Source organism: Phyllobates terribilis, unplaced genomic scaffold, assembly GCF_046119375.1.
Source record: "Phyllobates terribilis strain yellow unplaced genomic scaffold, ASM4611937v1 Scaffold_10__3_contigs__length_209671492, whole genome shotgun sequence".
Lineage (NCBI taxonomy): Eukaryota > Metazoa > Chordata > Amphibia > Anura > Dendrobatidae > Phyllobates > Phyllobates terribilis.
This window is the reverse complement of record NW_027362770.1, coordinates 192,031,600-192,053,033: the sequence shown is the minus strand read 5'-3', so window position 1 is coordinate 192,053,033 and position 21,434 is coordinate 192,031,600. Positions and strand designations below refer to the sequence as shown.

Sequence of the window (21,434 nt, the reverse complement as noted above, 5' to 3'; positions counted from 1 at the left end):
TTGTGATGACATCATATCTGGGATTTCTGTACCTGTAACCCCTCCTGTGGGATCCTAAGCATAGAAATTTAAGGGTTATGAATATGGAAGCTGAGATATGGGGAGCTGTTTGTTGGAGGCCTGAAATCGTAGAGCTGCTCCAGCTGTTCGTCTGTGATGTGGACGCAATATGGTCACAGAGGATTTCCCCTGACACAATAAGCGGCTTTGTGCTTTCGAGCAGTCAGAACAGATTGTAATTGACCCTGCGGAGCGGATATTAGGTATCAGCCGGGAGGAAAAGCTCAGCGGCGGCAGCGGCGGGAGAGGCAGCGGCGGACCCTCCATGTCACAGGTGACAGCAAAAGCTGCGTGAGAGATCAGCACTGAGGCAGGAATAACTGATTATTATATGTAGATGCCGGAGGATGGGATAATGCTATATGAAGAGCTATGAGATCCGCGGGCGGCTCGCCACAGAGGCTGACACTCTACGGGTAAGGACACCGATCATAAAATAACCCAAAACTGGACTAGAAAAGGAATAGACATGTAAATATCCATCTAACTCCTATCCCTGGGTCTCGTATCTGTCCGTCCACCCGTCCTTCCATCCCTCCATCCATCGATTCATTTATCTAGAGATAGAAAAATTAAAGCAGCACTTTTCATGCAAAAATGGGTGCGATTCCCCCAAGGTTATCACTAAAACCTCTTGCATACAAATCTATCTATCTATCTGATTCTGGTCCCAAAAAGAAAATAGATGCAGCTGAATAAGTTGAAAAGTGCAAATTTAAGGATCTTTGACCAAATCCTCTTAAATAGCCAGAAAGAGGACAGATCGCTCCAATATTCCATTCCAAAACGAGTATTTGTAGTTTATTCTCCCGTAGTAAAGTGCAACGTCTCAGTTCAGTTTCAAGGTTGAGAAAGTTTCCACGTGGAAGTGAAACGTTGCACTTTACTACGGGAGAATAAACCACAAATACTCATTTTGGAATGGAATATTGGAGATCTGATTTCTTTCTTTTCCTTCCTTCCTTCCTTTCTTTCTTTCTTTCTTTCTTTTCCTTCCTTTCTTTCTTTTCCTTTCTTTTCCTTCCTTTCTTTCTTTTCCTTCCTTTCTTTCTTTTCCTTTCTTTTCCTTCCTTTCTTTCTTTTCCTTCCTTCCTTTCTTTTCCTTCCTTCCTTCCTTTCTTTTCCTTCCTTCCTTCCTTTCTTTTCCTTCCTTCCTTTCTTTTCCTTCCTTCCTTTCTTTTCCTTCCTTCCTTCCTTTCTTTTCCTTCCTTCCTTCCTTTCTTTTCCTTCCTTCCTTCCTTTCTTTTCCTTCCTTCCTTCCTTTCTTTTCCTTCCTTCCTTCCTTTCTTTTCCTTCCTTCCTTCCTTTCTTTTCCTTCCTTTCCCTCATTCATTTCTTTTCCTTTCTTTCCATCCACCTTCACATGACATACATTTTGTACATTTCGTACATTTCTTCCGCTACACACCCACTTCTTGTAGTTGCCTTCACTATGGCTGTTTGTTCCATCCTTCTCCTCTTCGGTCTCTTCTGTCCTGGATGTTTCCACATGGACATTTCCAGATATTTTGGTCACTCCTGTCCCAATGCATTCTCCCAGGGCACAGCCATTCACACTGCACTCATTGCACATGATGGGCACCGGCGGCTGCCCTCAGGGTCATCATCATGGGCATAGCTGGACAGGTACCTGCTGTGTTGTGCCTCCTGTGATGCCTCGGTGCCTCCTGTGATGCCTCGGGTCCTCCTGTGATGCGGTCACTCGGGCTCCGCTTTGGACAGTGTGGAGGGCATGGGATCGATGTCTAGACCAGGCTCTGCCAGCGCAGGTTTAATTTCCTGCTGGGGGCATAATCTCCTGGCAAAATACGGCTCAAGTCTTAATCTCTCCTTCTCATTTCATAGAGGGTGGGGGGATTCAGTACACTGTCCCCCTAATCTGCGAGGGTAAAGGTGCCCGCAGTGCGTAACTCATGTACTGCCCACTTCAATGAATAGTATGTGGGGTATAACCTGACCTGTGGATTAGGAGGAGGAGAGGTCGCGTCCCGTGTTTTAGGAGGAGGAGAGGTCGCGTCCCGTGTGTTAGGAGGAGGAGAGGTCACGTCCCGTGTACTAGGAGGAGGAGAGTTTGCGTCCCGTGTATTAGGAAGAGGAGAGGTCGCATCCCGTGTATTAGGAGGAGGAGAGGTCGCATCCCGTGTATTAGGAGGAGAAGAGGTCGCGTCCCGTGTATTAGGAGGAGGAGAGGTCTCATCCCGTGTATTAGGAGGAGGAGAGGTCGCGTCCCGTGTAGTAGGAGGAGGAGAGGTCTCTTTCTGTGTATTAGGACATCTTTCTCTCTGTGTATTAGGTCATCTTTCTCTCTCTGTATTAGGACATCTTTCTCTCTGTGTATTAGGACATCTTTCTCTCGGTGAATTAGGACATCTTTCTCAGTGTATTAGGGCATCTTTCTCTCTGTGTATTAGGACATCTTTCTCTCTGTGTATTAGGACATCTTTCTCTCTGTGTATTAGGACATCTTTCTCTCTGTGTATTAGGACATCTTTCTCTCTGTGTATTAGGTCATCTTTCTCTCTGTGTATTAGGTCATCTTTCTCTCTGTGTATTAGGACATCTTTCTCTCTGTGTATTAGGACATCTTTCTCTCTGTGTATTAGGGCATCTTTCTCTCTGTGTATTAGGGCATCTTTCTCTCTGTGTATTAGGACATCTTTCTCTCGGTGTATTAGGACATCTTTCTCTCTGTGTATTAGGGCATCTTTCTCTCTGTGTATTAGGACATCTTTCTCTCTGTGTATTAGGGCATCTTTCTCTCTGTGTATTAGGGCATCTTTCTCTCTGTGTATTAGGACATCTTTCTCTCGGTGTATTAGGACATCTTTCTCTCGGTGTATTAGGACATCTTTCTCTCGGTGTATTAGGACATCTTTCTCTCTGTGTATTAGGTCATCTTTCTCTCTGTGTATTAGGACATCTTTCTCTCTGTGTATTAGGGCACCTTTCTCTCTGTGTATTGGGGCACCTTTCTCTCTGTGTATTAGGACATCTTTCTCTCTGTGTATTAGGACATCTTTCTCTCTGTGTATTAGGACATCTTTCTCTCGGTGTATTAGGACATCTTTCTCTCGGTGTATTAGGACATCTTTCTCTCGGTGTATTAGGACATCTTTCTCTCGGTGTATTAGGACATCTTTCTCTCTGTGTATTAGGACATCTTTCTCTCGGTGTATTGGGACATCTTTCTCTCGGTGTATTGGGGCACCTTTCTCTCGGTGTATTGGGGCACCTTTCTCTCGGTGTATTGGGGCACCTTTCTCTCGGTGTATTGGGGCACCTTTCTCTCGGTGTATTGGGGCACCTTTCTCTCGGTGTATTGGGGCACCTTTCTCTCGGTGTATTGGGGCACCTTTCTCTCGGTGTATTGGGGCACCTTTCTCTCGGTGTATTGGGGCACCTTTCTCTCTGTGTATTGGGGCACCTTTCTCTCTGTGTATTGGGGCACCTTTCTCTCTGTGTATTGGGGCACCTTTCTCTCTGTGTATTGGGGCACCTTTCTCTCTGTGTATTGGGGCACCTTTCTCTCTGTGTATTGGGGCACCTTTCTCTCGGTGTATTGGGACATCTTTCTCTCTCTGTATTAGGACATCTTTCTCTCTCTGTATTAGGACATCTTTCTCTCTGTGTATTAGGACATCTTTCTCTCGGTGAATTAGGACATCTTTCTCAGTGTATTAGGGCATCTTTCTCTCTGTGTATTAGGACATCTTTCTCTCTGTGTATTAGGACATCTTTCTCTCTGTGTATTAGGACATCTTTCTCTCTGTGTATTAGGACATCTTTCTCTCTGTGTATTAGGACATCTTTCTCTCTGTGTATTAGGTCATCTTTCTCTCTGTGTATTAGGTCATCTTTCTCTCTGTGTATTAGGGCATCTTTCTCTCTGTGTATTAGGGCATCTTTCTCTCTGTGTATTAGGGCATCTTTCTCTCTGTGTATTAGGACATCTTTCTCTCGGTGTATTAGGACATCTTTCTCTCGGTGTATTAGGACATCTTTCTCTCTGTGTATTAGGACATCTTTCTCTCTGTGTATTAGGTCATCTTTCTCTCTGTGTATTAGGACATCTTTCTCTCTGTGTATTAGGGCATCTTTCTCTCTGTGTATTAGGACATCTTTCTCTCTGTGTATTAGGACATCTTTCTCTCGGTGTATTAGGACATCTTTCTCTCGGTGTATTGGGACATCTTTCTCTCGGTGTATTGGGACATCTTTCTCTCGGTGTATTGGGACATCTTTCTCTCGGTGTATTGGGACATCTTTCTCTCGGTGTATTGGGACATCTTTCTCTCTGTGTATTGGGGCATCTTTCTCTCGGTGTATTGGGGCACCTTTCTCTCGGTGTATTGGGGCACCTTTCTCTCGGTGTATTGGGGCACCTTTCTCTCGGTGTATTGGGGCACCTTTCTCTCGGTGTATTGGGGCACCTTTCTCTCGGTGTATTGGGGCACCTTTCTCTCGGTGTATTGGGGCACCTTTCTCTCGGTGTATTGGGGCACCTTTCTCTCGGTGTATTGGGGCACCTTTCTCTCGGTGTATTGGGGCACCTTTCTCTCGGTGTATTGGGGCACCTTTCTCTCTGTGTATTGGGGCACCTTTCTCTCTGTGTATTGGGGCACCTTTCTCTCTGTGTATTGGGGCACCTTTCTCTCGGTGTATTGGGGCACCTTTCTCTCGGTGTATTGGGGCACCTTTCTCTCGGTGTATTGGGGCACCTTTCTCTCGGTGTATTGGGGCACCTTTCTCTCGGTGTATTGGGGCACCTTTCTCTCGGTGTATTGGGGCACCTTTCTCTCGGTGTATTGGGGCACCTTTCTCTCGGTGTATTGGGGCACCTTTCTCTCGGTGTATTGGGGCACCTTTCTCTCGGTGTATTGGGGCACCTTTCTCTCGGTGTATTGGGGCACCTTTCTCTCGGTGTATTGGGGCACCTTTCTCTCGGTGTATTGGGGCACCTTTCTCTCGGTGTATTGGGGCACCTTTCTCTCGGTGTATTGGGGCACCTTTCTCTCGGTGTATTGGGGCACCTTTCTCTCGGTGTATTGGGGCACCTTTCTCTCGGTGTATTGGGGCACCTTTCTCTCGGTGTATTGGGGCACCTTTCTCTCGGTGTATTGGGGCACCTTTCTCTCGGTGTATTGGGGCACCTTTCTCTCGGTGTATTGGGGCACCTTTCTCTCGGTGTATTGGGGCACCTTTCTCTCGGTGTATTGGGGCACCTTTCTCTCGGTGTATTGGGGCACCTTTCTCTCGGTGTATTGGGGCACCTTTCTCTCGGTGTATTGGGGCACCTTTCTCTCGGTGTATTGGGGCACCTTTCTCTCGGTGTATTGGGGCACCTTTCTCTCGGTGTATTGGGGCACCTTTCTCTCGGTGTATTGGGGCACCTTTCTCTCGGTGTATTGGGGCACCTTTCTCTCGGTGTATTGGGGCACCTTTCTCTCTGTGTATTGGGGCACCTTTCTCTCTGTGTATTGGGGCACCTTTCTCTCTGTGTATTGGGGCACCTTTCTCTCCGCGGTTGTTTGCCTTGTGTATTGCATTGAGCCGTCACACTTCATCTCGTCGGGTATCTGATACTCTGCGCTGGAGCCTTTTATTCCATTCTTCGTGTCAGTAAATGCCCGGCTGATATGTGATCTGCGATGTCCGCGCTGTCGCGTCTGTGTTTTTCGTCCTCCCTGTTTGCTTTTTGCTGCTGTTTTCCAGGACTAATCATTGGGGATTAAGTGAGCTGCAGAATCTGTCGTCTGTAATGGATCCGTCTATTTCTGGAATCGACCATTTGCTTTCCTGGTAGAAGCGGTTGCTTTGCGGCGATATTGCTCCACTTTCTGCACCGCCGCCATCATTATCTCAGCGTTCTAGCCAAATACAGAAAATTGCTCATTTTTCTTCTGGCTCGTGGGCAATCAGATGGAGACATGGGGATAGATTGCATTTTAAGTGGTTCTTCCTAAAACCCTCATACAAGCGGCACTACAGGCGCCAGCATGCATAAAAGGTCTCCAAAAACAAGCAAACGCGCCAGACTGCCACCACTCTCAATGTCATGAGAAATGTTTGGGAAGCACAAAGCAAAAGAAGCCATTTGCATCGTACTTTATGCTCATGCCACACACTGAAGAGGTACACTGAAAAGCAGACATGTCCGAGATATGGAGATCGTGGTTTTCTCTTTGTGACCACGTAAGATGGAGCAAATCTGATCGACTCCGATGCAGACAGCATCATATATGTATTTATTGTGTATCCATATGCCTAAAAATTAGGAAATCCTAGAGCTCGGCTCCTCATGGGCGTGTTCAGACACACCCACATTCTAGCTCCACCCCCGAGGTATCACAATTGATCTTGTTACATTATCACATGATAAAAAAGCAATTGTATCTGTCCAAAACCTGCAGATTATTAGATGTCACACAATATCTAGCTTTATATCCCTTTCAGCATGGTTGCTTGCTACATTCATGAGGGCCTGCGAGCTAAAGGCGCCCCCTTCAGGCCTGGAGAACTCATGAGATTTCACCAACCTCACTGTGTATAACTTGCCAGTGTAGAAATTATATATTTTTTGATCGTCTGTAGGAGCCTGCACATAATACTGCAATCACTTACCACCCCTCCCCCTCCATCTTCCCACTCTCATTTTAATCCTTCCTTGCTCTTATTTCTTTTTATAAGGATTTATTATATAAATTCTGGATAATCAGGAATATGGAAACAACGGCAGAATTGGAAGCTGCATCCAGAGGGGTCACATAAAGGGGTCCGCAATAAGCATTTTAGTACAGATTAGGGTCTTATATAGTTTTTTGTATATATTTCTATAAATTTGCAGATTATTTTCATAGCTGAAGTTATTCTCTAGTCACATCCAAAGCTGCACTCGGAATTGTGATGGTTTTGGTGATGGCTCTCAAGCTTCTGGAACAGAGCGGAGACATTGTGGGAGAGGTAGTGCTGTCATTGTGGGAGAGGTAGAGCTGTCATAGTGGGAGAGGTAGCGCTGTCATTGTGGGAGAGGTAGAGCTGTCATAGTGGGAGAGGTAGAGCTGGCATTGTGGGAGAGGTAGTGCTGTCATTGTGGGAGAGGTAGAGCTGTCATAGTGGGAGAGGTAGAGCTGGCATTGTGGGAGAGGTAGTGCTGTCATTGTGGGAGAGGTAGAGCTGTCATAGTGGGAGAGGTAGAGCTGTCATAGTGGGAGAGGTAGCGCTGTCATTGTGGGAGAGGTAGAGCTGTCATAGTGGGAGAGGTAGTGCTGTCATTGTGGGAGAGGTAGAGCTGGCATTGTGGGAGAGGTAGTGCTGTCATAGTGGGAGAGGTAGTGCTGTCATTGTGGGAGAGGTAGAGCTGGCATTGTGGGAGAGGTAGTGCTGTCATTGTGGGAGAGGTAGCGCTGTCATTGTGGGAGAGGTAGCGCTGTCATTGTGGGAGAGGTAGTGCTGTCATAGTGGGAGAGGTAGAGCTGGCATTGTGGGAGAGGTAGTGCTGGCATAGTGGGAGAGGTAGTGCTGGCATTGTGGGAGAGGTAGTGCTGGCATTGTGGGAGAGGTAGTGCTGGCATAGTGGGAGAGGTAGTGCTGTCATAGTGGGAGAGGTAGTGCCGTCATAGTGGGAGAGGTAGTGCCGTCATAGTGGGAGAGGTAGTGCCGTCATAGTGGGAGAGGTAGTGCCGTCATAGTGGGAGAGGTAGAGCCGGCATTGCGGGAGAGGTAGAGCTGTCATAGTGGGAGAGGTAGAGCCGGCATTGCAGGAGAGGTAGAGCTGTCATAGTGGGAGAGGTAGAGCCGGCATTGCAGGAGAGGTAGAGCCGGCATTGCAGGAGAGGTAGTGCTGGCATTGCGGGAGAGGTAGAGCTGTCATAGTGGGAGAGGTAGAGCCGGCATTGCAGGAGAGGTAGAGCCGGCATTGCAGGAGAGGTAGTGCTGGCATTGCGGGAGAGGTAGAGCTGTCATAGTGGGAGAGGTAGAGCCGGCATTGCAGGAGAGGTAGAGCCGGCATTGCAGGAGAGGTAGAGCCGGCATTGCAGGAGAGGTAGTGCTGGCATTGCGCCGCAGTCTTCCCCATCTCAGCTGTTGGATACACCGCTGGTAAAAAAAACAAAAAACTAGCAGAACTTGTAACAATCTTCATAGGGTAAGTGTAAAAGAGTATTGAAAATGGTTATGTAAAATAAAACCCGTCCAGGCCACAGATGACCCTTGTGCCGCTTATCTCCTCTAGGGAGTAATCAGTGTGACATTTCCTATCTGTTCTCAGCAGACACGAGCAGTGATGTGTATACATGTATACGCTATGTCCGGGGGTCGGCGTAACTTCAGCCGGTGGCCATTCCTTCAGTTTGAGGCTGAACTTATCGGGGGTGGGGGGGGATTACATTATTAGAAAACGCCAGGAGTGAGGTTCTGCTGGAGACCTCACATTCCTCTTCTCTCGCTCCCTCCCACCCATCGCCTGTCTATAGGATGTAATGTAATGCTGAGCAGTAATCAGTGCGACTCTGAGCATCTGTAGCGATAATATTCCATCAATAGGCAATAATAAGAGTATCGGTCAACGCCGTGATAATTCATTGTCCGTACATATTATATATCGCCATCATTAGTAACTGCTCACTGGTCATCCTCCTGTGCCACGACCATAATAATGTCTCATACTGAATTATAGACCTGACCTGCAATCCTAGAGCCTCCATCATTCATTACCCTGAACTATTTCCTTCCTTTTTATTTCCCACTCTTTCTTTTATTTTATTTTTGCCCGAATTTCTCTGTCTCCCTGTTTCTTCCTTCCCTTATTAATTTTTTTCTCTTCCTTCCTCTCCTAATCTCCCTTCTCGCTATCTCTTCTTTCATTTTAATTTTCGTGTTCTATCTTTCCTATCATCCCCTCTTTCCAGCCCGCTTTCTTGTTCTTTCATTTCCTCTCTCTCCCTTCCTTCTTCCTTCCTCCAACTCCTCCCTTCACTTCTTCCTTCCTCACAACCTTCTTTCTTCATTCTTCTCTTCTTTCTTCTTAACCTTCTTTTTTCCCTCCTTCCTTCATTCCCTAGCTCTTTCCCTCCTCCTTCCTTTCTCCCTCCCTCCTTCCTTCCTTTCCTCCTACTTTCTCCCTGCCGTTCATCCCTCCTTTCCATTCTAACAGTCATTGTTCCCCTTCCTACCTGCCCTTTATCCTTTCATCCAACATTCATTGTTCCCCTTCCTACCTGCCCTTTATCCTTTCATCCTCCTTTTTTCTTTCCCACCATCATTTCATCTCCTTTTTTTCTCTTCCCTTTCTATCACTCTTTCCCTTTCCTTCCCATCATCTCCTTCTTTCTCTTCCCTTCCTGTCTTGTCCCTCTTTCTATTCCCTTCCCGCCGTGTCCCTCTTTCTCTTCCTTTCCCGTCTTGTCCCTCTTTCTCTTCCCTTCCCGTCTTGTCCCTCTTTCTCTTCCCTTCCCGCCATGTCCCTCTTTCTCTTCCCTTCCCGCCGTGTCCCTCTTTCTCTTCCCTTCCCGTCGTGTCCCTTTTTCTCTTCCCTTACCGTCGTGTCCCTCTTTCTCTTCCCTTCCCGTCGTGTCCCTCTTTCTCTTCCCTTCCCGTCGTGTCCCTCTTTCTCTTCCCTTCCCGCCTTGTCCCTCTTTCTCTTCCCTTCCCGCCTTGTCCCTCTTTCTCTTCCCTTCCCGCCTTGTCCCTCTTTCTCTTCCCTTCCCGCCTTGTCCCTCTTTCTCTTCCCTTCCCGCCTTGTCCCTCTTTCTCTTCCCTTCCCGCCTTGTCCCTCTTTCTCTTCCCTTCCCGCCTTGTCCCTCTTTCTCTTCCCTTCCCGCCTTGTCCCTCTTTCTCTTCCCTTCCCGCCTTGTCCCTCTTTCTCTTCCCTTCCCGCCTTGTCCCTCTTTCTCTTCCCTTCCCGCCGTGTCCCTCTTTCTCTTCCCTTCCCGCCGTGTCCCTCATTCTCTTCCCTTCCCGCCTTGTCCCTCTTTCTCTTCCTTCCCGCCTTGTCCCTCTTTCTCTTTCCTTCCCGCCGTGTCCCTCTTTCTCCTCCCTTCCCGCCGTGTCCCTCTTTCTATTCCCCTCCCGTCTTGTCCCTCTTTCTATTCCCTTCCCGTCTTGTCCCTCTCTCTCTCTTCCCTTCCCGTCTCGTCCCTCTCTCTCTCTTCCCTTCCCGTCTCGTCCCTCTCTCTCTCTCTTCCCTTCCCGTCTCGTCCCTCTCTCTCTCTTCCCTTCCCGTCTCTCTCTCTCTTCCCTTCCCGTCCCTCTCTCTCTCTTCCCTTCCCGTCTCGTCTCTCTCTCTCTCTTCCTCTCTTCCCTTCCCGTCTCGTCTCTCTCTCTCTCTCTTCCTCTCTTCCCTTCCCGTCTCGTCTCTCTCTCTCTCTTCCCTTCCCGTCTCGTCTCTCTCTCTCTCTCTCTCTCTTCCCTTCCCGTCTCGTCCCTCTTTAGTCACCATATTCCATTCATTTCTGAGTGCGGCGTCCCGGCGTCATGTTGGCTGCACCTGCTCCTCCTGGTTATGATTTTCCTTCCATTCTCTTTCCTGAATGAGGGCTCCCTGGGCCGCGGACATTGTTCGTACCGTGTACAGTCGGCCTGGCAGCTAATCGTTTTTATATCCAGGTCCGGATCAGAACCGGAGTTGGCAGAACATGGAGGCGCAGCCACGGCAACCAATCCCATCGCTGCTGTCATATACAAAGCTGGCGGGTTTGGAAGCTGACACCTAATAGGTTGCTATGGGCAACGCCTGATTCCATGTCCTATAAAGCACATTTAAATGCTGGGCATCTTTGTTCATTTAAATAAAGTTTACTGACAATCTTTTGTGTCCATACTGTAACATATACTCTGTGGCCCCTGGAATCTGCCCTCAGGGGTCCGACACAGAGAGTATATCACAAAGGAAGAACATATAGAGAATTCTTTTCAAAACTTTATTTGAAAAAAAATGAACAACACTATATGTAATCAGTCAATCTAGAAAATGAAAGCTGAATGACTTGGGCCTACTTGTTTGTGAAGTCCTGGGTGTTATTTTCAACCAACTTTATTTATAATAAACATAATGAAAGTCAGGGGGTGAAATCGAACCCCAAGGATACCTGATAGGCACTGTTATATGTCTGTGGGATCCAGCGGAAAGATTTCTGAATCTCTTAAAATACTGATCCGTCAAAGCCGGTATAAAAGGAATCCATGACGGTAACGTGGACAAAGCTGTAGCCATTCTTATCTGTACGGCCTGAGAAAATCAGGATGTGACATTTACAGGGGGCAGAGACCGGCATTGTACAGATACTGACCGCTCCTCACCCACTGCGGGAGCCGGCGCCGAGGTGAAAAGATAATGGGCAGAGATCTGCCATCTGTTCTGGGCCTCTAATATCAGAATGTGGAGAAAGTGCCAGGAAGGACACGGATTCTGTAAACTTTCATATTGGATGACACTGATGTAGACCTCAGGCAAAAATATATAATTACTATAATACTGCCCCTATGTACAAGAATATAACTACTATAATACTGCCCCTATGTACAAGAATATAACTACTATAATACTGCCCCCTATGTACAAGAATATAACTACTGTAATACTGCCCCCTATGTACAAGAATATAACTACTATAATACTGCTCCTATGTATAAGAATATAACTACTATAATACTGCCCCCTATGTACAAGAATATAACTACTATAATACTGTCCCTATGTACAAGAATATAACTACTATAATACTGCCCCCTATGTACAAGAATATAACTACTATAATACTGCCCCCTAGGTACAAGAATATGACTACTATAATACTGCCCCCTATGTACAAGAATATAGCTACTATAATACTGCTCCTATGTACAAGAATATAACTACTATAATACTGCTCCTATGTACAAGAATATAACTACTATAATACTGCCCCTATGTACAAGAATATAACTAGTATAATACTGCCCCTATATACAAGAATATAACTACTATAATATTGCCCCTTATATACAAGAATATAACTACTATAATACTGCCCCTATATACAAGTATATAACTACTATAATACTGCCCCCTATGTACAAGAATATAACTACTATAATACTGCCCCTATATACAAGTATATAACTACTATAATACTTCCTCCTATATACAAGAATATAACTACTATAATACTGCCCCTATGTACAAGAATATAACTACTATAATACTGCTCCTATGTACAAGGATATAACTACTATAATACTGCCCCTATGTACAAGAATATAACTACTATAATACTGCCCCTATGTACAAGAATATAACTACTATAATACTGCCCCCTATGTACAAGAATATAACTATTATAATACTGCCCCCTATATACAAGAATATATCTAGTATAATACTGCCCCTATGTGCAAGAATATAACTACTATAATACTGCCCCCTATGTACAAGAATATAACTACTATAATATTGCCCCCTATATACAAGAATATATCTAGTATAATACTGCCCCTATGTGCAAGAATATAACTACTATAATACTGCCCATATGTGCAAGAATATAACTACTATAATACTGCCCCCTATGTACAAGAATACAACTACTATAATACTGCCCCCTATGTACAAGAATACAACTACTATAATACTGCCCCCTATGTACAAGAATATAACTACTATAATACTGCCCCTATGTACAAGAATAAAACCACTATAATACTGCCCCCTATGTACAAGAATATAACTACTATAATACTGCCCCCTATGTACAAGAATATAACTACTATAATACTGCTCCTATGTATAAGAATATAACTACTATAATACTGCCCTCTATGTACAAGAATAAAACCACTATAATACTGCCCTCTATGTACAAGAATAAAACCACTATAATACTGCCCCCTATGTACAAGAATAAAACCACTATAATACTGCCCCCTATGTACAAGAATAAAACCAGTATAATACTGCCCCTATGTACAAGAATAAAACAAGTGTAATACTGCCCCCTATGTACAAGAATATAACTACTATAATACTGCTCCCTATGTACAAGAATATAACTACTATAATACTGCTCTTATGTATAAGAATATAACTACTATAATACTGCTCCTATGTACAAGAATATAACTACTATAATACTGCCCCCTATGTACCAGAATAAAACCACTATAATACTGCCCCCTATGTACAAGAATATAACTACTATAATACTGCCCCCTATGTACAGGAATATAACTCCTATAATATTGCCCCCTATGTACAAGAATATAACTACTATAATACTGCCCCTATGTACACGAATATAACTACTATAATACTGCCCCTATGCACAAGAATATAACTACTATAATACTGCTCCCTATATACAAGAATATAACTACTATAATACTGCTCCTATGTGTAAGAATATAACTACTATAATACTTCTCCTATGTACAAGAATATAACTACTATAATATTGCCCCCTATATACAAGAATATATCTAGTATAATACTGCCCCTATGTGCAAGAATATAACTACTATAATACTGCCCCCTATGTGCAAGAATACAACTACTATAATACTGCCCCCTATGTACAAGAATACAACTACTATAATACTGCCCCCTATGTACAAGAATATAACTACTATAATATTGCCCCCTATATACAAGAATATATCTGGTATAATACTGCCCCTATGTGCAAGAATATAACTACTATAATACTGCCCCCTATGTACAAGAATAAAACCACTATAATATTGCCCCCTATGTACAAGATTATAACTACTATAATACTTCTCCTATGTACAAGAATATAACTACTATACTACTCCCTATATACAAGAACATAACTACTATAATACTGCCCCTATGTACAAGAATATATCTGCTATAATACTGCCCCTATGTACAAGAATATAACTGCTATAATACTGCCCTCTATGTACAGGAATATAACTACTATAATACTGCCCCCTATGTACAAGAATATAACTACTATAATACTGCCCCTATGTACACGAATATAACTACTATAATACTGCCCCCTATGTACAAGAATATAACTACTATAATACTGCCCCTATGTACAAGAATACATCTACTATAATACTGCCGCCTATGTACAAGAATATAACTACTATAATACTGCCCCCTATGTGCAAGAATATAACTACTATAATACTGCTCCCATGTACAAGAATATAACTACTATAATACTGCGCCCTATGTACAAGAATATAACTACTATAATACTGCCCCCTATGTTCAAGAATATAACTACTATAATACTGCCTCTATGTACAAGAATATAACTACTATAATACTGCCCCTATGTACAAGAATATAACTACTATAATACTGCTCCCATGTACAAGAATATAACTACTATAATACTGCCCCCTATGTACAAGAATATAACTACTATAATACTGCCCCCTATGTTCAAGAATATAACTACTATAATACTGCCCTCTATGTACAAGAATATAACTACTATAATACTGCTCCTATGTACAAGAATATAACTACTATAATACTGCTCCGTATGTACAAGAATATAACTACTATAATACTGCTCCCTATGTACAAGAATATAACTACTATAATACTGCTCCCATGTACAAGAATATAACTACTATAATACTGCCCCCTATGTACAAGAATATAACTACTATAATACTGCCCCCTATGTTCAAGAATATAACTACTATAATACTGCCCTCTATGTACAAGAATATAACTACTATAATACTGCTCCTATGTACAAGAATATAACTACTATAATACTGCTCCGTATGTACAAGAATATAACTACTATAATACTGCCCCCTATGTACAAGAATATAACTACTATAATACTTCTCCTATGTACAAGAATATAACTACTATAATATTGCCCCCTATATACAAGAATATATCTAGTATAATACTGCCCCTATGTGCAAGAATATAACTACTATAATACTGCCCCCTATGTTCAAGAATACAACTACTATAATACTGCCCCCTATGTACAAGAATACAACTACTATAATACTGCCCCCTATGTACAAGAATATAACTACTATAATATTGCCCCCTATATACAAGAATATATCTGGTATAATACTGCCCCTATGTGCAAGAATATAACTACTATAATACTGCCCCCTATGTACAAGAATAAAACCACTATAATATTGCCCCCTATGTACAAGATTATAACTACTATAATACTTCTCCTATGTACAAGAATATAACTACTATAATACTACTCCCTATATACAAGAACATAACTACTATAATACTGCCCCTATGTACAAGAATATATCTGCTATAATACTGCCCCTATGTACAAGAATATAACTGCTATAATACTGCCCTCTATGTACAGGAATATAACTACTATAATACTGCCCCCTATGTACAAGAATATAACTACTATAATACTGCCCCTATGTACACGAATATAACTACTATAATACTGCCCCCTATGTACAAGAATATAACTACTATAATACTGCCCCTATGTACAAGAATACATCTACTATAATACTGCCGCCTATGTACAAGAATATAACTACTATAATACTGCCCCCTATGTGCAAGAATATAACTACTATAATACTGCTCCCATGTACAAGAATATAACTACTATAATACTGCGCCCTATGTACAAGAATATAACTACTATAATACTGCCCCCTATGTTCAAGAATATAACTACTATAATACTGCCTCTATGTACAAGAATATAACTACTATAATACTGCCCCTATGTACAAGAATATAACTACTATAATACTGCTCCCATGTACAAGAATATAACTACTATAATACTGCCCCCTATGTACAAGAATATAACTACTATAATACTGCCCCCTATGTTCAAGAATATAACTACTATAATACTGCCCCCTATGTACAAGAATATAACTACTATAATACTGCTCCTATGTACAAGAATATAACTACTATAATACTGCTCCGTATGTACAAGAATATAACTACTATAATACTGCCCCCTATGTACAAGAATATAACTACTATAATACTGCTCCCTATGTACAAGAATATAACCACTATAATACTGCTCCTATGTACAAGAATATAACTACTATAATACTGCCCCCTATGTACACGAATCTAACTACTATAATACTGCCCCTATGTACAAGAATATAACTACTATAATACTGCTCCCTATATACAAGAATATAACTACTATAATACTGCTCCTATGTGTAAGAATATAACTACTATAATACTTCTCCTATGTACAAGAATATAACTACAATAATATTGCCCCCTATATACAAGAATATATCTAGTATAATACTGCCCCTATGTGCAAGAATATAACTACTATAATACTGCCCCTATGTGCAAGAATACAACTACTATAATACTGCCCCCTATGTACAAGAATACAACTACTATAATACTGCCCCCTATGTACAAGAATATAACTACTATAATATTGCCCCCTATATACAAGAATATATCTGGTATAATACTGCCCCTATGTGCAAGAATATAACTACTATAATACTGCTCCTATGTACAAGAATATAACTACTATAATACTGCCCCCTATGTACAAGAATAAAACCACTATAATATTGCCCCCTATGTACAAGAATATAACTACTATAATACTTCTCCTATGTACAAGAATATAACTACTATAATACTACTCCCTATATACAAGAACATAACTACTATAATACTGCCCCTATGTACAAGAATATATCTGCTATAATACTGCCCCTATGTACAAGAATATAACTGCTATAATAGTGCCCTCTATGTACAGGAATATAACTACTATAATACTGCCCCCTATGTACAAGAATATAACTACTATAATACTGCCCCTATGTACACGAATATAACTACTGTAATACTGCCCCCTATGTACAAGAATATAACTACTATAATACTGCCCCCTATGTACAAGAATATAACTACTATAATACTGCCCCCTTTGTACAAGAATATAACTACTATAATACTGCCCCTATGTACAAGAATATAACTACTATAATACTGCCCCCTATGTACAAGAATATAACTACTATAATACTGCTCCTATGTACAAGAATACATCTACTATAATACTGCCGCCTATGTACAAGAATATAACTACTATAATACTGCTCCCATGTACAAGAATATAACTACTATAATACTGCCCCCTATGTACAAGAATATAACTACTATAATACTGCTCCCATGTACAAGAATATAACTACTATAATACTGCTCCCATGTACAAGAATATAACTACTATAATACTGCCCCTATGTACAAGAATATAACTACTATAATACTGCCCCTATGTACAAGAATATAACTACTATAATACTGCTCCCATGTACAAGAATATAACTACTATAATACTGCCCCCTATGTACAAGAATATAACTACTATAATACTGCCCCCTATGTACAAGAATATAACTACTATAATACTGCCCCCTATGTACAAGAATATAACTACTATAATACTGCTCCTATGTACAAGAATATAACTACTATAATACTGCTCCTATGTACAAGAATATAACTACTATAATACTGCTCCGTATGTACAAGAATATAACTACTATAATACTGCCCCCTATGTACAAGAATATAACTACTATAATACTGCTCCCTATTTACAAGAATATAACCACTATAATACTGCTCCTATGTACAAGAATATAACTACTATAATACTGCCCCCTATGTACAAGAATATAACTACTATAATACTGCTCCCTATGTACAAGAATATAACCACTATAATACTGCTCCTATGTACAAGAATATAACTACTATAATACTGCCCCCTATGTACAAGAATATAACTACTATAATACTGCCCCCTATGTACAAGAATATAACTACTATAATACTGCCCCCTATGTACAAGAATATAACTACTATAATACTGCCCCCTATGTACAAGAATATAACTACTATAATACTGCTCCCTATGTACAAGAATATAACCACTATAATACTGCTCCTATGTACAAGAATATAACTACTATAATACTGCTCCCTATGTACAAGAATATAACCACTATAATACTGCTCCTATGTCCAAGAATATAACTACTATAATACAGCCCCCTATGTACAAGAATATAACTACTATAATACTGCCCCTATGTACAAGAATATAACTACTATAATACTGCCCCCTATGTACAAGAATATAACTACTATAATACTGCTCCCTATGTACAAGAATATAACCACTATAATACTGCTCCTATGTACAAGAATATACCTACTATAATACTGCTCCCTATGTACAAGAATATAACCACTATAATGCTGCTCCTATGTCCAAGAATATAACTACTATAATACTGCCCCCTATGTACAAGAATATAACCACTATAATACTGCTCCTATGTACAAGAATATACCTACTGTAATACTGCTCCCTATGTACAAGAATATAACCACTATAATACTGCCCCTATGTACAAGAATATAACTACTATAATACTGCCCCCTATGTACAAGAATATAACTACTATAATACTGCCCCTATGTACAAGAATATAACTACTATAATACTGCCCCCTATGTACAAGAATATAACCACTATAATACTGCTCCTATGTACAAGAATATAACTACTATAATACTGCCCCCTATGTACAAGAATATAACTACTATAATACTGCCCCCTATGTACAAGAATATAACTACTATAATACTGCCCCTATGTACTAGAATATAACCACTATAATACTGCACTGTCTAGTGTCTCAGGTGAAGAAATATCTTGGATCTTTCTTTCACAGTAAGATCTTTCATTGTTCAGTGTGTTCGGTTACAATCGTCCACCATTAGGTTCCTTATTTCGGATGCTCGTGTGCCCGCTGTCCCCATAAATTCCTCCATATTTTTACAGTCAAAAGTTGAAGGTTTCAAATCCTTCAAAAGATTTCCTTGTCAGCTAGAGGGCCGTATAATAGTGCAGGAGCGTTATATGTGGAGTGGCTGATATCAATCACGTGTACGGACCGTCGGTCACGTCGTTCGTCTTTGCACAATGGGGAACAAGACCTCATAGGTGATAGGGGGCATACCACTAAGTATCAACTGAGCAGAAAAAAGGAAGCCATAAGTGTTTCAAACACCCCAAATACAACATAGCATGGGCAGGGAAGGCAAGAGAGGGTAGATAGAGGCACAAGTGAGTGACCACTGCTCCCTGAGGAAGTACGGAAACGCGCGTCGGGGCCTCCCCTGACACTGTTGGTCATCTCCAACCTCTCGCTAAGTATGCCATATTTAGCTTAATCCATGTGATATTTGCACATTTGTGTTGTTGTGTATGACTTATGGCCGTTTGTTGACCTTATACATATGCCAGATTATATGATAAATGTCACTGTGACTTTATCAACACACATTTTGTTGTTAACAATGAATTGTACTGTGTGTTGTAGGTTTGGTTAAAATCTGACACCAACTGTGCCTTATGGCTTCCTTTTTTCTGCTCAATTCTATCGGTAGTACCTACCAAAATTTAAGTTTTTACAGATTTTACCAGAATAGTTAAAAATGGCAAGAAAAAAAATTCATGATTGGAAATAAAGCACAAAGATGGCGAGTATATTTATAAAGGGGCCTGCAGCACAAGTACTATTTCATCCCACCCGTGATCGCCGCCATTGGAGTGGGGAACAGCCGGGCAAGTGGACTTGTTACAGACGGCGTTATTTTTGGCATTATGAGACCCCTCAGTATTTCTGTATCGCCCACCAGGTTCATAGAAACCGGCTCGTCCGCAGAGCTGACAATTCACCACCATGCAACGACATTAGGCAAGCAATGGTTATTCTGTACCAGAGGCGCTCGATCCATTAAATGGGTCTCCATGATATGGATTTGGGGGTCCCCTGTTTGTAATATTTGCCATGTACTGGGGCCCCTCTAATTTGTGCTAACATCAGTGTCCATCCTCTGTAGGAAGAGGACACTTGTTATGGGGGATTGGATGGGACATATGGGGGGGAGATGGGGCTGGATTAGCATATAAACATTTGTAGTGCCCCCTGCGATGCCATGGGCATATGTGCCAGATACTGCATTCACCCAGGATAACGCCAGCCATCACAACCCCCCATAGAGACATGACCTTACATGTTGTATTACATCACATGGCACCATTACACCCATCACCCACAATTGTTCTGCACTGGCAGGAAAGGGGTTAATGAGGGGAGGTATTGGGGGATAGACATACTGACGGCAGGTATGAATGGCACATATGACCCCTGCCCGGCCACCCCACACCTGTTCCCTCTGGTCCAAAGTCTCCCCCCAACATCCGCTCCAAATCAACCCAAATTCTCGGTGTGATCCTTACCGTGCCCCTCGGAGGTAGATGACAGCCAGGAGACGAGCGGAGCGCTCACAACGTGTGCCAGTCATGGACACCCCCCCCAACAATAGGGCTTCAGGTGGAGACGATGCCAGGAGCCCTCTGCCGCTTCAACCTTTCATCCCCTGGGAAAGAGGAGAGGGGCAGGACAATAAACGAGAGGAGATGGCAGCGGGGATGCGAGCGGAGAGGAGCCCCTCACCGTCTACAGGCGAGAAGAGAGCAGTCAGCTGAAGACAGCGAGACAGCAGGGAAGCCCCGGAGAATGAGAGTGCAAGAGAGACGAAGGCGACGTAGGATGACAGGGACTCAGTGCACTGAGCAGAGTAGGCAGGCGGCGAGCCACACACACGCACACACACGTGTAGCCCCCCTACATGGCGCCCAGACAGGGGCAACCTCCAACCACAGCTGCCTGCTGTACACGGACATCATTCATTGCGAGGGAGAAGGAATCTCCGAACATACAGATATACACACACACACATAAATATACACAGACACATACATACACGCACACACGTGTAGCCCCCCTACATGGCGCCCAGACAGGGGCAACCTCCAACCACAGCTGCCTGCTGTACACGGCCATCATTCATTGCGAGGGAGAAGGAATCTCCGATACATACAGATATATACACACACACACATAAATATACACAGACACATACATACACATACATACAAACACTCACAGATACACACACACATATATATATACAGTACAGACCAAAAGTTTGGACACACCTTCTCATTTAAAGATTTTTCTGTATTTTCATGACTATGAAAATTGTACATTCACACTGAAGGCATCAAAACTATGAATTACCACATGTGGAATTATAGACTTAACAAAAAAGTGTGAAACAACTGAAAATATGTCTTATATTCTAGGGTCTTCAAAGTAGCCACCTTTTGCTTTGATGACTGCTCTGCACACTCTTGGCATTATCTTGATGAGCTTCAAGAGGTAGTCACCGGAAATGGTTTTCACTTCACAGGTGTGCCCTGTCAGGTTTAATAAGTGGGATTTCTTGCCTTATA

At 42.3% G+C, this 21,434-nt stretch overlaps 1 protein-coding gene across 3 annotated transcripts in view; it reads right to left on the bottom strand.

Annotated features, from left to right (window-relative positions):
• LRTM2 (leucine rich repeats and transmembrane domains 2) overlaps window positions 1–20,849 on the bottom strand; it is a 44,604-nt gene extending 23,755 nt beyond the window's left edge. The window contains exons 1-2 of one of the 3 annotated variants that reach the window (XM_073650385.1): window positions 20,593–20,849; window positions 20,376–20,515 (exon numbers count right to left, since the gene is read on the bottom strand). The gene's annotated coding sequence lies outside the window, so the exon portion shown is untranslated. Of the gene's footprint in view, window positions 1–20,375 lie in introns of all 3 variants that reach the window. The other 2 variants (XM_073650384.1, XM_073650386.1) reach the window with 2 other exon arrangements.
• Between the last annotated feature and the right edge of the window lie 585 nt (window positions 20,850–21,434).